Below are 15509 nucleotides of genomic sequence, written 5' to 3'. Positions count from 1 at the left end.
AGGAGCACAGAATTCTGACAAATGTTAGCAATAAGTTCCATCAAAGAGAGGTTTAAAGATCAAACATACTGTAGTTAACAACATCAAACTAAAAATGCTGGTATAAGTTACAGCACCTGCTAAGCAGACGTGGCTGGGTAGAGCTTTAGCAGTCAAAGTAATGTACAATTCAGTGGTGCCAATACTATTACAAGCTACAAGAGGAACTGATATTTTAGGAAGTGGAAAATTGGGGAAGCCAGTCCATCCGAATGTCAGGACAAGGACCTTTACAACAACACCCAACTGAAGAACAGGATTTCTTTGTTAGTTAGCATCTACTCGAGTGGCCTGGTGGCACAGTGATTATTTCTCGGAGGTTTGTGCTCTTCTTCCTCAGTCTGTGTGGTGTTTGCTTGTGTCTGCATGGGGTTTTGGTTTGATGACTCATGCTGGTTAATCTAAATTTGCATGTGAGTGTGTGCTGTGGGTTTGGTGGGCCACACTGAGGCAATTTAGAGCTACTGATCATCCTAACCTACAGTTCTTTAGGATGTGAGTCCTGGCTTGGTTTGAGCTCTGCCTTGTTCATGATTTTGCCCGATTCTTAGTGACCCTGAATTGGAATAAGAGGATTCCGAACATTGGGTAATGGATGTTGTTTCTTGTCTATCTTTCTGCACTCCCTTTGAACATCTCTTGCTCATTTCTGATGGTTCAGTAAGCTGTTGCTTTTGATTTTTATGACTTTTTTGTCTCTCCCACGGCATCCTTCATGGCAAATACTATGACAATAGCCTTAGAATGTAAAAGGCGAATAAAATAGAAAACAACACCAGATGACTGAAATTCAAGGGAATGTTGACACTCTGGGCAGAGCCTTTAATTATGATAACATCAAATTACTACGGTGGTAGTTGATGCACAGTGAGTTGACAAACAGGACTTATTTGTTTAGTGGGCAGAAGAGAGTCAGTGTTAAAACAGTTCCATTCAGAAATAGCATGGCACATAACATAACATTCTGGTACCTACAGTACATTATCCTGGCTGGAATGGGTGGTCTGTTCTTCATCGTCAGCTCACTTGCTTAGACACCCATGAGGTGCGAGCTGAGAATTACCAATTGAACTAACATGCAGATGCAAAATGCAAGACAGAATAGAAAGGCACATTTGGGCTTTGGCTCTTGTGAGATTTTATTTTCAGTTATAGTAATTTGAGAATCATCTGTATAATAAAGTGTATAACTATCTTTAGTTTGGCAATGAGTGTCTTCACCAGTAAAGGTAGTCATTTGAACGCTGCCATTTGTCTTCAGTGTTATTTTTGTATGTAGATAGATAGATAGATAGATACTTTATTAATCCCAAGGGGAAATTTACATAATCCAGCAGCAGTATACTGATACAAAGAAACAATATTAAATTAAATAGTGATAAAAATGAAAAAAATTTAAATAAAATTAATGTTAGCATTTACTCCCCCGGGTGGAATTGAAGAGTCACATAGTTTGGGGGAGGAACGATCTCCTCAGTCTGTCAGTGGAGCAGGACAGTGACAAAAGTCTGTCACTGAAGCTACTCCTCTGCCTCGAAATGACACTGTTAAGTGGATGCAGTGGATTCTTCATGATTGACAGGAGTTTGCTTAGTGCCCGTCACTCTGCCACAGATGTTAAACTGTCCAACTTAACTCCTACAATGAAGCCTGCCTTCTTAACAAGTTTGTCCAGGCGTGAGGCGTCTTTCATCTTTATGCTGCCACCCCAGCACACCACCGCGTAGAAGAGGGCACTCACCACAACCGTCTGGTAGAACATCTGCAGCATCTTACGTATTTATATGTATGTGCCTGTGAAAACTATTATGAGACAGTTTTAAAGAATTACAAAGAGCAATGTACAGTTTAGAGTGTGTGTCAATAGTTAAATGTTTGGTTACTTTTCTACTAGCTAGAGGAAACATTACTGAGGTGTATTCATTATAAAGGGTAACTTTTAGTTAGGAAGCAGATAAATAAAATACTATGTGGTGTGACTTGTAGGGGGGCATCAAACTCTCCAATGCACCAACACCAACACAGTCCTGAATTCAAATAATTTATTTTAGCAAATACCTTCAGATTATTCGTAAATATTCTTCTCTTTTTCTCTTCCTTCCTCTCCTTCTTCCTCTCCTTTCACTAAGGTGAGTGTGCTCCAGCTCCTCTCCCGACTCAGACTCACCTGGATGAGGTCGAGCGGTTTCCTTCATGCCAGACCCAAGAGTACTTTCAGTGTTACCACACTACAGGTTGGAGGCACATCCAGGTCATGGAAAAGTAACTTAAAGTGGGGAGGGTCCATCCCTGCAGCTCCTCCTGGTGGCAGCTGTGGAACACAGAAGGGCTGTCTCATGGGACTGCAATTCCCAGCCTGCACTGTGGATATCCATGCAGGCACCATAGCCCAGGAACACTGCCACCAATTGTATCGGGGGAGCAAATAGTCCATGCGATTGACCATCCTCTGTCCTTGTGAGAAACTGGCCTTCCAGATGAATAGGGGATCTTGAACCATCACAGCCCAAACGCCAGCCCATACCTGGTGTCCATGACAGCAGCTACTTTCATAAAACACAGCTAACACCAAGGTCTTTTGCTTGCAGTTATGAATGTCTTATGCTACCCACTGTGAATTCCTTAACGTTCCTGATACTATTGAACCTGATATGACCAGATATGCTGCTGTCATCGTAGCTATTTTACTCAAAGCACTATAATTCTATGATTTGTGTACCAGATCCATGTATGAAAAGTCAAAAATAATGATGAAATGTTCCAAAATATTCAGTAGCTAACTAATCTTATCAGTTTAACAGAATTTAAATCTTCACATGGTCACTGAATGCTTGCCTTACTCTCAGCTCAGTGATGGCGGCACATAGTGACTGGCGTTGTTCAATCACAAAACAGCTTTATTTCAAATGGTGATGCTTTCATAATCAAAAATCAAAATAGATAGATAGATAGATAGATACTTTATTAATCCCAAGGGGAAATTCACATAATCCAGCAGCATACACTTATACAAAGAAACAATATTAAATTAAATAGTAATAAAAATGAAAAGAATTAAAATAAAATTAATGTTCGCATTTACTCCCCCGGGTGGAATTGAAGAGTCGATATATGGTCAAATATGTCCAGGCAAAAGTTTTATTTGCCAGCTGTATACAGCATGAGTCCTGTGGTGGGTTGGCACCCTGCCCGGGATTGGTTCCTGCCTTGTGCCCTGTGTTGCCTGGGATTGGCTCCAGCAGACCCCCGTAACCCTGTGTTCGGATTCAGCGGGTTGGAAAATGGATGGATGGATGTATACAGCATGAACCCTTCTCCTTTAATGCTGTTTTTATTATTATTGTTTTTTTTAACTTCATCCTCAAATAAAATGTCATCCAGTTAAATTCATTCTAAAATAATTAATACAATTTTGCAGAGCACAATAAAGACAAAATATAAGGCGTTATCTTCCACATCTGTAAGTGCATTGATTACATAAAGAAAAGCCATCATAAAAATAACACCATCATTATTTCTGCTTGAAATATTGCATTGAGTGATATATTTCCAAATATATTATTCATTATAGACTTACATTGAGCCAGGGTGGGAAAGATGACAGACCAGAAAGAAGCTGGAAAGCTCAACGCCAGCCCCCTCTCCACCCTTCTTGAGTAGCCTTTGTAAAGCTGCTTTTCACATTGTTCTGTTTTGTTATTCTGTCTGCCAACTCCTGTCTCCTCTTTATGGAAACTAAAAGTGTTTGCTATTGAAAAAGCAGAGGCTTTTCCATGTCGGGGATAATCTTTTTTGTGCTCTAAAAATGGAAAGCATAATAAGCACCATTCATTCACACTGCAGCTTGTCTGAAGGGTGTGTGCCTCTAACGTTTAGCCATCAAGCCGATCCTTTCCAAGGAAAGGTGATCCATGAAAAATGATATTTAGTAAATGCCGCTCAGAAGCTGCACTACCGCCATTCTTTATTTTTGATTGTTTAGTTATGTTGACATCAGTGCTGAGACCTCATGACATTAATGTGCTGTACACTTGTTTAGGGAAAATGCATTGAAAGGCGTTTGAATGCAATCGTAATATTCTCACTCTCTCTGAATCGAATTCATGGTAATGGGTGACTGGAGACTATCTCAACAACACTGCCTGTAAGGCAGGAACTGGAGTTGGACAGAGTGCCAGTCGATTGTAGGAGCCACTCACACACACACACACACCCACGCCCACAGCCTGCCCTGCACGTCGTTTACTGGAGTACCCGAGAAACTAAGAGGATGCCATGCAAGCTCAGCAGAGAGGACAGCTGAATCAAATCTAATGGATGTGTTTTGGTGTTTTCAGATGCTATTAAGAGTTTTTGGATTTGTGACACTTCACCATCCCACTGCAGAATGGTCCGGTCAGACTTGCTGCTCTTGAGTTGTTACTTTGTCTTCAACAAAAGCAATTAATGATAACTATTTTTGTTGTTAAAATATAGATCAAGCTAACCATATTAATTGTGTGTTACTTTGCTCCAAGTGCAATCAACTGGCTGACCAGGTTATGTCTTTTATTTTATACGTTTGAGCAAATGTACAGGGTCAGCATTACATCAAAACTTACAGAATTCAGGTAGCTTTGTTCTCTCTGATTTGTAGCTCCAGGTCTGCATGTGGAATTTCTGACTTGGAAACTTGTATTTATTATCCCTTTGACAGCACGTCAACACAGCATGAGATGGCAATGGCACTGTTCATTGTTAACAACACTTTTTGTGACTGCTTGTAGCTCACATACAGTGGTGTGAAAAACTATTTGCCCCCTTCCTGATTTCTTATTCTTTCGCATGTTTGTCACACAAAATGTTTCTGATCATCAAACACATTTAACCATTAGTCAAATATAACACAAGTAAACACAAAATGCAGTTTTTAAAATGATGGTTTTTAATATTTAGGGAGAAAAAAAATCCAAACCTACATGGCCCTGTGTAAAAAAGTAATTGCCCCCTTGTTAAAAATAACCTAACTGTGGTGTATCACACCTGAGTTCAATTTCCGTAGCCACCCCCAGACCTGATTACTGCCACACCTGTTTCAATCAAGAAATCACTTTAATAGGAGCTGCCTGACACAGAGAAGTAGACCAAAAGCACCTCAAAAGCTAGACATAATGCCAAGATCCAAAGAAATTCAGGAACAAATGAGAACAGAAATAATTGAGATCTATCAGTCTGGTAAAGGTTATAAAGCCATTTCTAAAGCTTTGGGACTCCAGTGAACCACAGTGAGAGCCATTATCCACAAATGGCAAAAGCATGGAACAGTGGTGAACCTTCCCAGGAGTGGCCGGCCGACCAAAATTACCCCAAGAGCACAGAGACGACTCATCCGAGAGGTCACAAAAGACCCCAGGACAACGTCTAAAGAACTGCAGGCCTCACTTGCCTCAATTATGGTCAGTGTTCACGACTCCACCATAAGAAAGAGACTGGGCAAAAACGGCCTGCATGGCAGATTTCCAAGACGCAAACCACTGTTAAGCAAAAGAACATTAGGGCTCGTCTTAATTTTGCTAAGAAACATCTCAATGATTGCCAAGACTTTTGGGAAAATACCTTGTGGACTGATGAGACAAAAGTTGAACTTTTGGAAGGCAAATGTCCGTTACATCTGGCGTAAAAGGAACACAGCATTTCAGAAAAAGAACATCATACCAACAGTAAAATATGGTGGTGGTAGTGTGATGGTCTGGGGTTGTTTTGCTGCTTCAGGACCTGGAAGGCTTGCTGTGATAGATGGAACCATGAATTCTACTGTCTACCAAAAATCCTGAAGGAGAATGTCCGCCATCTGTTCGTCAACTCAAGCTGAAGCGATCTTGGGTGCTGCAACAGGACAATGACCCAAAACACACCAGCAAATCCACCTCTGAATGGCTGAAGAAAAACAAAATGAAGACTTTGGAGTGGCCTAGTCAAAGTCCTGACCTGAATCCAATTGAGATGCTATGGCATGACCTTAAAAAGGCGGTTCATGCTAGAAAACCCTCAAATAAAGCTGAATTACAACAATTCTGCAAAGATGAGTGGGCCAAAATTCCTCCAGAGCGCTGTAAAAGACTCATTGAAAGTTATCGCAAACGCTTGATTGCAGTTATTGCTGATAAGGGTGGCCCAACCAGTTATTAGGTTCAGGGGGCAATTACTTTTTCACACAGGGCCATGTAGGTTTGGATTTTTTTTCTCCCTAAATAATAAAAACCATCATTTAAAAACTGCATTTTGTGTTTACTTGTGTTATATTTGACTAATGGTTAAATGTGTTTGATGATCAGAAACATTTTGTGTGACAAACATGCAAAAAAATAAGAAATCAGGAAGGGGGCAAATAGTTTTTCACACCACTGTACATATAAAAATAAAACAAGGATTCAGAGGTCCTGTACTGATAAAAAACAACTGCAATCAAGACGACTGTTGGGCACCGCTCTAATTTAGCTGCATTATATCCCAGTGTCACACGCATGTGCATAGGGGACAGCTTAAAGGGTCTGGTGATGGTAAGCACCCATTGTTCCAGGGGTTGACACTGTGTAATAACGTCTCTTCTCTTCCTCACTCTGCAGAACAAAAGACTGATGGCTTTACCACCACTGGGGTTGCTTATGGTGTCATGCCACCTGGACCCACCTCTTCCTGCCGACTACGCCACTGTAAGAGAACAGACAAGGCCACGATAAAGATTTGGTTTTAGAGGCAAAGAACACACACAACAACTGTGGAAACGTCTTCACAGACACAAGTTCATAACTGAGCTGATCTAAGATGGCAGATCTTCCTGCTCTGAAGACTTCCAGAAGGAAGAGGTAGGTCTAGGGTTAGGCTTAGGGTTAGGGTTGATAAACCTGTCAATATCTGAGTCTGAAGAGGGAGGAAGGAAAGAGACATTATTACACAGCGCCAGCCTCTGGAATGGTGGATTATTACCATTACCAGAATCCTTAAGATGACCCCCATGTGACACCACCTCCTGCCTCACAGCTTCTATGCTGGTGTGGAGTTTATAAATTCCTCTCCTGTTTATTTGGATTTCCTCCACATACTTCAGTTTCCTTCCACATTTCAAACATATACGGTATTGTATCACGCAGTGGAGTGGAATCCTTACTCCCTATGCTGCCAAAACGGTGTTGTTCTTTATTGAAATGAGCTTCTTTTGTAAAATGAATCAATGAATACAAGATGTGGGTTACAACCAATGGGCCAATGAACTGAATGGTTGTTGTGATTATTTTTGTAATGACGGTTAAATAATTAGCAGGAATATACAGTATAATGACTCATCAAGAAGAGAAAAAGAAGACATTAGAAGATCTTGCAGTGTTACAGGATACAATTAATCTGGCTTTTAGGAGAGAACATTTCTTTCAAGATCACACTGATCCACTTGTGAATGGTGAATGGTTCATAAGATGTCTAAAATCTTTCAAGGTAGATTGATTCTTTTGAGTTTCTGCAATGTTCTGAATACCCAGCATAAAATGAAACAGCAACCATCCTGGTATACCCTGGGTTTTTGTCTACAGGGAAAGTTCTGGCAAAACATCAGATAGTACCGGGATTTCCCAGCCTACCATGACCTTTATACTCCCCTGTGTCATAGCTGTGCCCACCTAATGACAGATTAAAACTATTTTCGTACAAAGTGCTCAGGCCATTTGAAATGAAACAGAATTTCTGTGGTATTTCCAGACACGCGTACACCAAGGGCACAACAGATTTTCTCAACCCACGGCATTCCAGTAGTGTGGATTTGTATGTGTGTGTATGTGCCCTGTGGTGAACTTGTATTCCATCTTACGTACATTCTTGCCTTGACCCATTGCTACCAGGATAGCCTCCATTTCTCTGCAGCCCTGTACTTGACAAAACCAGCTTAAAACAGATGAAAGAATGAGCAGGCGGATTTCTTTCACATCATGTTCCTATTATGTCTTTTGTGAATTGAAAGTCTTTTCCCTCAAAGAAACAGATGAACTTTTACATTATTCTAAATTGAAAAGCATGTCCTTCAGCATCTTCTGTAGTAATATTTGAGATTTACCAGCATACATGAGTGACATCTGAAATCCCTCCGTCACATACAATGACTGTCAGCTTTATCTAACAAGAGATGGCATAGTCATATAGTCTTGATTAGGGCTGATTATGTGGAGATCCACAGTGGTTTCAGGGTTTTCATTCCAGAGGCTGATTCTTGGCTTCAATGGGATATCACTGTGACTGTGCCTTATGTTTCCTTGCGTCTGCACATAATGTGTGAATTCAGAATGATTGAGATACGAGGCGTTTACTCCATACATATGCATGTGTGTTGTACCAGCGTCTATCTAAGTATGATGGCATACTGGTTAATTGGAGTTAAGTTGTTTTTGTAAAGGAGATCCTGGATATGGACCAACTGAAACTGGTCCTTTAAGAGTAGGTCTGGAGTTGAGGGTTGTAGGGACACCTGGAGCAGCAAATAGCAGTAATGTTATGAATCACAGTTCAGTGCTCCACTGGTCGATTAAACATGATTTTTTTTTTGTATTATTATTTTTATTTAAACAATTTATTCTTGTTGTATTGCTATTTTGGCCATTCCATTTCGTTTGTTACTTTCGTACGGTCATTTTATGGTGATCTTTGCATGGACATGACAATATTTGTATGGTCCCTATTGCTGGACATGATGTTGATGTTATGTGTGATGTCAGTGCTCAAAACCTATTTAGGATGGTGGCATATATAATGTAGTATCTAAATATTTGGATAAATCAAAAGAAACTTCTTATATATCAACCATGTCTAGCTGTTAAAACTCTTTTGCATTATTTTCGATTCAAATTTTGGCTCTCTGATCATTGGTATTGATCTGCCTTTTGGTATTCAGAACCTTGCTCGTCCCATGATGCTTCTTAATGGCTTTTTTGTCGCTTCATCTACTGAGCCCTTCTATACCAACTGGTCACCAACCAGTCTTTCCTTCAAACAAGGCAAAACTAGTTCTAAGAAGACAACCAAAAGTGATCTCTGTGATGTTCCAGATGTGGTTCTAGACTGGGGCTTAAAAGTCCATTCAGGTCATCAGACCAGTGAACTTGTTGGCCAGTTGGCCAAGAGTAGGACTAGAATTTGACTGGTGGGAGGGAAGGAGGAGTGCTATTCAAGAAGAGGTATGGGAGGCGGTGTAAAGGTTATTCTTGCAGTTGAAATGTAGGTAAGTGAATTAGGTAGGTACCCTAAGGATTTGATAGGAAGTTGTCATGTGTTTAACAACACCCAATGGAACAGTCAGGATTTTCCATTCGTCATTTATTTCGATAGTATGTTTGCATCATCGTGTTTATCCCTTTGTGTTTCATTTGGGTTGATAAACATCATTTTCCCCATTCTAGTCTCGTTGGGGTTCACTCTGATTCAAGGACTACTCACAAGCTTGTTCTTTCCACCAAGTCTCAAGACTTGCAGGACAATAAAGGAAAAACACTTTGAAAAATCTTTAGTATTAAGAAAGCATGTCATTTGAAGGATAGTGGAGCGCACTGTTGCTTCACAGCTTCAGGGACTTGGGTTTGATTCAGGTGCCAGTATAGTGTTCATTTTTCTCACACATACCAAACATGCCATGTACGCGTATGTTAGGCTGATTGGTATCTGTAAATTGGCCCAGCTCCCCAGTTCAGGGTCCTATAATGGAAGAATAGTAACAGAAAATGGATGGCTGTTTATGATTTTGGGATACAGCACCTACTGCTTTTAATTGGAACACAGTTAACAGCTAATTTATCAAAGTAATTGATCAACTAATTTGGAAGGCAACTGAATCTTTTTGTGTTAGGACTCCTCATGGTTTGAGGCTGCCCACTGTGAGCGACAGCCCGTGTTCTTACCCAGCCAGGACACCCTTGAGGTGGGAAGACAGGAGGAGACAGCTTACACAATGCTTTGTCTTCCCCAGCACGCTAGATGGCAGTGAGCCAAGGCTTGGATCCCCACATGGGTGCCCACAAGGCATGGCAGAGAGGGGGGTTATGGGGGGCTTTGTTGGGTCACATGGAAGATGCCACGGGGAAGTGCTTTGGTGCTGCAGCATCATGTCATCAAAAACACTTCTGGGGATTAGATAAAAGGAACTGCCTGCTTCAGTGGGTCAGGAGGAATGAGGACTAAGCTTGCAAAGAGAAGTGGAGGAGGCAGAGAAGGAAGAAAGGAGTTGTGCTGTACAGTGCTTTATTGTACTTGTGGCCATGGTGCTGGGAAATGATTGTGAGAGTTTTCCCACAATAACAGACTCTTTGTGCTTTTAACTTGTGTCCAGAGCCTGCTTGTGTTGGGTGCTTGGGGAGCTGGAGCGCCCCCTGGTGTCCACAGCATCCAGTCCTCCATTATGTGTACCTATTAAGACCAGTTTAGAGTTATCGGGGTCACAGTACATCCCAGGAGTTTCAAACACAAACAGGAACCAGCTCTGTGTGTGACACCGATCCATCGCAGAGTATACTTTGGCACACATGCCCTCTCGCTCCCATTCCAGTTCAGAGTCACTATTCAATAATCCTGGGTAGCTACAATAAAACTCATGGAAACACATAGAATGTTCAGACTCTCTGATTTGAGCCCCAGGTACTGTAGTAACCACTGAGCCACTGTGCTACTACGATCACAGGATAATGTGCAATGTGCACTGAGCATAACAGGAAGATCCGCATAACCAACAGAAAACAAACAAGCAAGAACTATGGATTAATGGGAAAAGGCTCGAATGGAATTCTAAAACTTTGAATTAGAGTAAACTTTATATTCAGAACATCTCATCTGTTTCATTGGCCTTCTACTAGAGTGAATCAGATAGTAAAGGCAATTTGAAAATCATACAGTAACAACAGAAGATACAAGCCGACACAATACAACATGTTTGTGATGACTTATGGGTAATTCAATCACTTACACACAGCACTCTGCCATTAGTCTGCAGATTGCTCCATTGTTGAATGTGCTGCAGTGAGATTTCTTTGATCAGAGGCAGGGAAACCTGCTGAAATTCATTAAAGGATGTTGGCTTGTGCAGATCAGTGAGCTGTTGGTCAAATTTTACTGTACCCCAAGTCATCACATACTGTGGCTGATATCCAAACGTGCAGCATCAGCAGACAATGTAATCCGTCAGTCTTCTCTGATGAAGGTGTAGTTGGCCATGTCAATGTGGGCTTGTGTGCACGATGTTGAGGGTCAACCAGATTGTGTTTCATCGGTTACTGTTGTTCTTTCCATTTTAAACCTTTATACCCATTCTTGTTGAGTCCTTCTGTTTCAGTTCTATACTGAGCCAACATCTTTCGGTGACTTTGAGCAGGTGTCACTCCCTCTGCCCAAAGAAATCTCACTACGGTTCATTGTTCACCAGTCGTTCAGTCCTGCAGTGGAGAGTTCATGTTCATTTGACCTTGGCTCCAACTCGACTAATAGCAGACCACTAGTACCCATAAACCATCATGAACGCGTTGTATTATGTCAGCTTGTATCCATTGTGGTCAGGTTGTAATTTTCGAATTGCCTTTACTTTTTGATTTAACCTCATATATGAGGTAAGCAATGTAAACAAGTACTCTAGAACATTTGCTTCTAGGGTTTGTTAGGTGAACAGCAAACCTTCTGAGGAAGGTTATAAAATGAACATGAAACCATGTATTCAGCTAGATAGCTAGTGGACATCAGAACTATAGCTGAAAGATTTTGTATCAATTACAGTCTATTAACAATTCCAGTACAGTGTCCTTACAGAATCCTCACTGAGTCAACAATTTCAGAAATCTGGAAAGACAATGAGAGCAAGGAGTGAAAGGTTTTTGTTTTATGAATGCTTAACAGGAACCATATAAACCGTGGATGGCACAAACATATACTTATTTAGACAAAATCTATATATATAATTCACTAAGGCAAGACATCCATGGAAAGCACGCTGGAAGGGGCGTGGATTCACTAAGCCGCCGACAAGCGAGACACCTATGGCGCACGCAGGAAGGAGCCACGGCCACCAACTCCAAGACCATTGGATACGACGACAACTCACAGAGCCACGTCCACCAACTTGGACGCAATGACACAGAAAAACCGTCATCATTTAGGCTTAATGCACCTCCGAGCCACGTTGATTGTTCATAGGGGCATGTTTCTCGCGGAGGTGAGTCGCCATATGCAGCGTGTAAAATGGTTTGCGAGGATCCCATGGGATCCTTAAAACAATCCTTTACAACTGAGGTTAAAACACAATGAAGTAAGCAGTCTTTAAAAACCAAGTTTTCGGTTACGACGCACGATTGCGTGCACCATAGCAAAAACTGTTTTACATGCTACATACAGCAATTCGCATCCGCGACAAACATGCGTCTTCTTCACTCACGGACAATTATATGTTGCTCTCTCCAGAGTTCCATCTTTTCATTCACTTTCTGTTGTATCCTCAAACCCTCCCTTTTTAGACAACTGTGTCTTTCCAGAAGTGTTCAACCATCAATAAATAATTATGCAGCGTTTGTTATGCCGCAGGTTCATTATTGTGTTGTATTTTGCTCTCTCCAGAGTTCCATCTTTTCATTCACTTACTGTTGTATTCTCACACCAACCTGTTTTAGACAACCGTGTCTTTCCAGAAGTGTTTAGCATTCAATAAATAATTATGCATGAGATTGAACGTGTGTCTTCCCAGCGCAGAGAGGCGTGGGTAAGCCGTTGAACCCCATTCGGGCTGCAAACTGTGGAATTCCCACTAAGTGTGACTCATACGCTCCTACTGGTTGCGTCCCAACCCTTTGTTCACACCGTCCTCCCACCTCGCTACTACCGTGGTCGGGTGTCTTGGTGGATTATATATAGAAAAGCAGCCAAAACCGCACAAAGCAATGAAACGTCTACGTGAGTCATAGGTGCATCTGGACTGTGTAAAGACGACAACGACTCCAGTGACGAGTTGGAGGTGGGCACATGAGCGGGCAGTGCATACTGAATGAGAAATCAGCAGACTAGCATGATGGACGGAGCTGAATGGACGTCCTTCTTCTCTCCTCCCGTTCCAGACTCCGTGCCGTGCACCCCTATCCCTCCGTCTGGCAGGAGAAGACGCGAGGACGGTCCGCCAGTTTTCAGTCACGGACGATTGTGTGTTGGTTCGTTCCGTGCATTGTTACAATGTTGCTTTTCTTGCTGATTTATTACATTACCGATTTTTCAAATGTTAATTTTCTCCCTGTGCTTAAAAATCATTAAAAAACCGGCCTGATTATGCATCGTATGGTACGCCGCGGGTTGGCTAGTAGGTATAAAATCAGTCAAAGCCCTTTATGAAGTAAATTATGTAAATAATAATCGAAGCTAAACAAAGCTTTATGTATGTAAACTATTGTCTGTTTTAAGTTGGGGTACTGCCCCTACTTTTGTAATCTGCTGTAGCGAGAAGAACATTAAAAATCAAAGCCGTCGTTTTTTATCATGAGTGTCTTACATCCTGTACATTATTCTCATTGCATTGTATTTAAATATGTCAGTCAAAAGAACCTGTAATCTTAATGGTATTATGTCTATCTCAATGAAACTAAAATGAGCAAAGGAAAAAGCTGACCATTGTCTACATTTAAAAAGGCCCTCTGGCATAACCGAGCACTTTCTTGAGTTACAAAAGGGGAAAACCAACCAAAGCATCCTAAAATGAGATTACGCCGGTCTTATCTGTAGATCTCCTGCCCTCTGTTAGGTTAATAATATTAATCACACAAGAATCAAAGTTGCCTTCTGGCAACATGTTGCTTCTTTTGTGAATCCCTGAAGTACCCAGCAGTAAAGTTTACCAGACATATTATGTGCAAAAGGAGGAGCTTTGTCTTCATGACGTTCAGCCTTTAAATACATACAGTATTGTGTCAAAATGGCCATGTTAGTGCAATCTTTATTTTTCAGGTTAAAGCCACTTGTGGTACCTGCTGACAGATGTTGATGGTGTAAATTAACGTACATTATATTGTCTGCAGTGATACCACTGTCTTTTGATCAGGAGCTGTCAATTCGAGTTTGTAGTTGAAAAGATTGCTTCCCCTGTTCTCTTTATAGGATTATATTAAGTCAAGTAAGAGCTGGAAAATATAAACACACAGAAAACAAAAATGTTTAGCATTAGAAAGCCACCTCTTAATGTATCATAGGATGCTGAAACATAAGGCCATAGCCAATATTTTCCCTGTTCTTTTTTTATGAAACTCATTTTATTTTCAGGTTATTTTCTTGTTTGTCTTCTGGTCCACTTTAATGCCAATCTTTGTTCAGACGTTCTGGACTTGTAACTCCAAACTCCAATGAAGAAGTGAATTGCAGAGAGGCACACAAGAAGGCTCCAAACCCAAAAGAATGCAAAGACACCAAAAGAGTCTAAACAAAAAACGGACTTATTCAGGTTGGGCAGGATCACAACTAACAAAGAATAACAGAAGGAGGAAACAAGCCTCCTTCAGGCTTATCCCTGTCTCGCAAACTACTTGTTTTAAATCCCACCGGGACGCCTGAAATCTGCTTTGTCCTGGAGTTTGCCCTCCCTGATTCCAAATGAGCCCTTGTCACTGCTTCACTTTCAACTCCAGCCTCACCTGGCTGAGGGTAGGAGGGCAGCACCAGTCATGGCCAATTAACTGGCCAGTGGTTCTGGGTCATCCCTTAACCCTTTGGGAGTATTGTAGCCATCTACCTAAAGGCACAGGCATCCATATATCTGGTAGGAGCATGGGTAACAGCCCCCATTGCTCCTGAGTGGCCCAGAAGTCTAATGATTGGTCTCTTTTCTTTTCCAGACAACCTTGGTACCCTACCCGGGACAGGAATGTGTGCGATTCTCAGATTTCTGCTTGGCCTTCCATCTGCACAGTGTTATAGGACAATTTCAAATATACTCCCCACTGTCCTTGACAATACATAGGAATAAGATGGGTTAAAAGAAGAAGGACACAGCAATACATTTTAGTGCAATTGAGCCAGTGGCCTGATTATTCAAGACAGTATATACATATATATGTACTGCTCAAAAAATTAAAGATACACTTTTTAATCCAAGTATAGCATCAAGTCAAAGAAACCTCTGGGCTACTGATCTGGTCAGTTAAGTAGCAGAGGGGGTTGTTAATCAGTTTCAGCTGCTGTGGTGTTAATGAAATTAACAACAGGTGCACGAGAGGGGCAACAATGAGATGACCCCCAAAGCAGGAAGTACAGTTTAACAGGTGGAGGCCACTGACATTTTTTCCTCCTCATCTTTTCTGACTGTTTCTTCACTGGTTTTGCATTTGGCTACAGTCAGTGTCACTACTGGTACCATGAGGCGATACCTGGACCCTACAGAGGTCACCCAGGTAGTCCAACTTCTTCAAGATGGCAGGCACATCAATACATGCCATTGCCAGAAGGTT

The 15509-nt window shown here is 41.4% G+C and overlaps 1 long non-coding RNA gene across 2 annotated transcripts in view; it reads left to right on the top strand.

The window, feature by feature from the left end:
* The window catches only part of LOC120514768, a 98712-nt gene extending 83569 nt beyond the window's left edge, over positions 1 to 15143 (top strand). For both annotated transcript variants that reach the window (XR_005630517.1, XR_005630516.1), the window contains 2 exons: positions 6645 to 6884; positions 14898 to 15143. This is a non-coding gene — a long non-coding RNA (uncharacterized LOC120514768). The remainder of the gene's footprint in view (positions 1 to 6644; positions 6885 to 14897) is intronic.
* Positions 15144 to 15509: the final 366 nt, after the last annotated feature.

This window comes from Polypterus senegalus, chromosome 14 (assembly GCF_016835505.1).
Source record: "Polypterus senegalus isolate Bchr_013 chromosome 14, ASM1683550v1, whole genome shotgun sequence".
Taxonomy (NCBI): Eukaryota; Metazoa; Chordata; class Cladistia; order Polypteriformes; family Polypteridae; genus Polypterus; species Polypterus senegalus.
The sequence above is the reverse complement of the archived record's forward strand: the minus strand, read 5'-3'. Positions and strand labels throughout refer to the sequence as shown.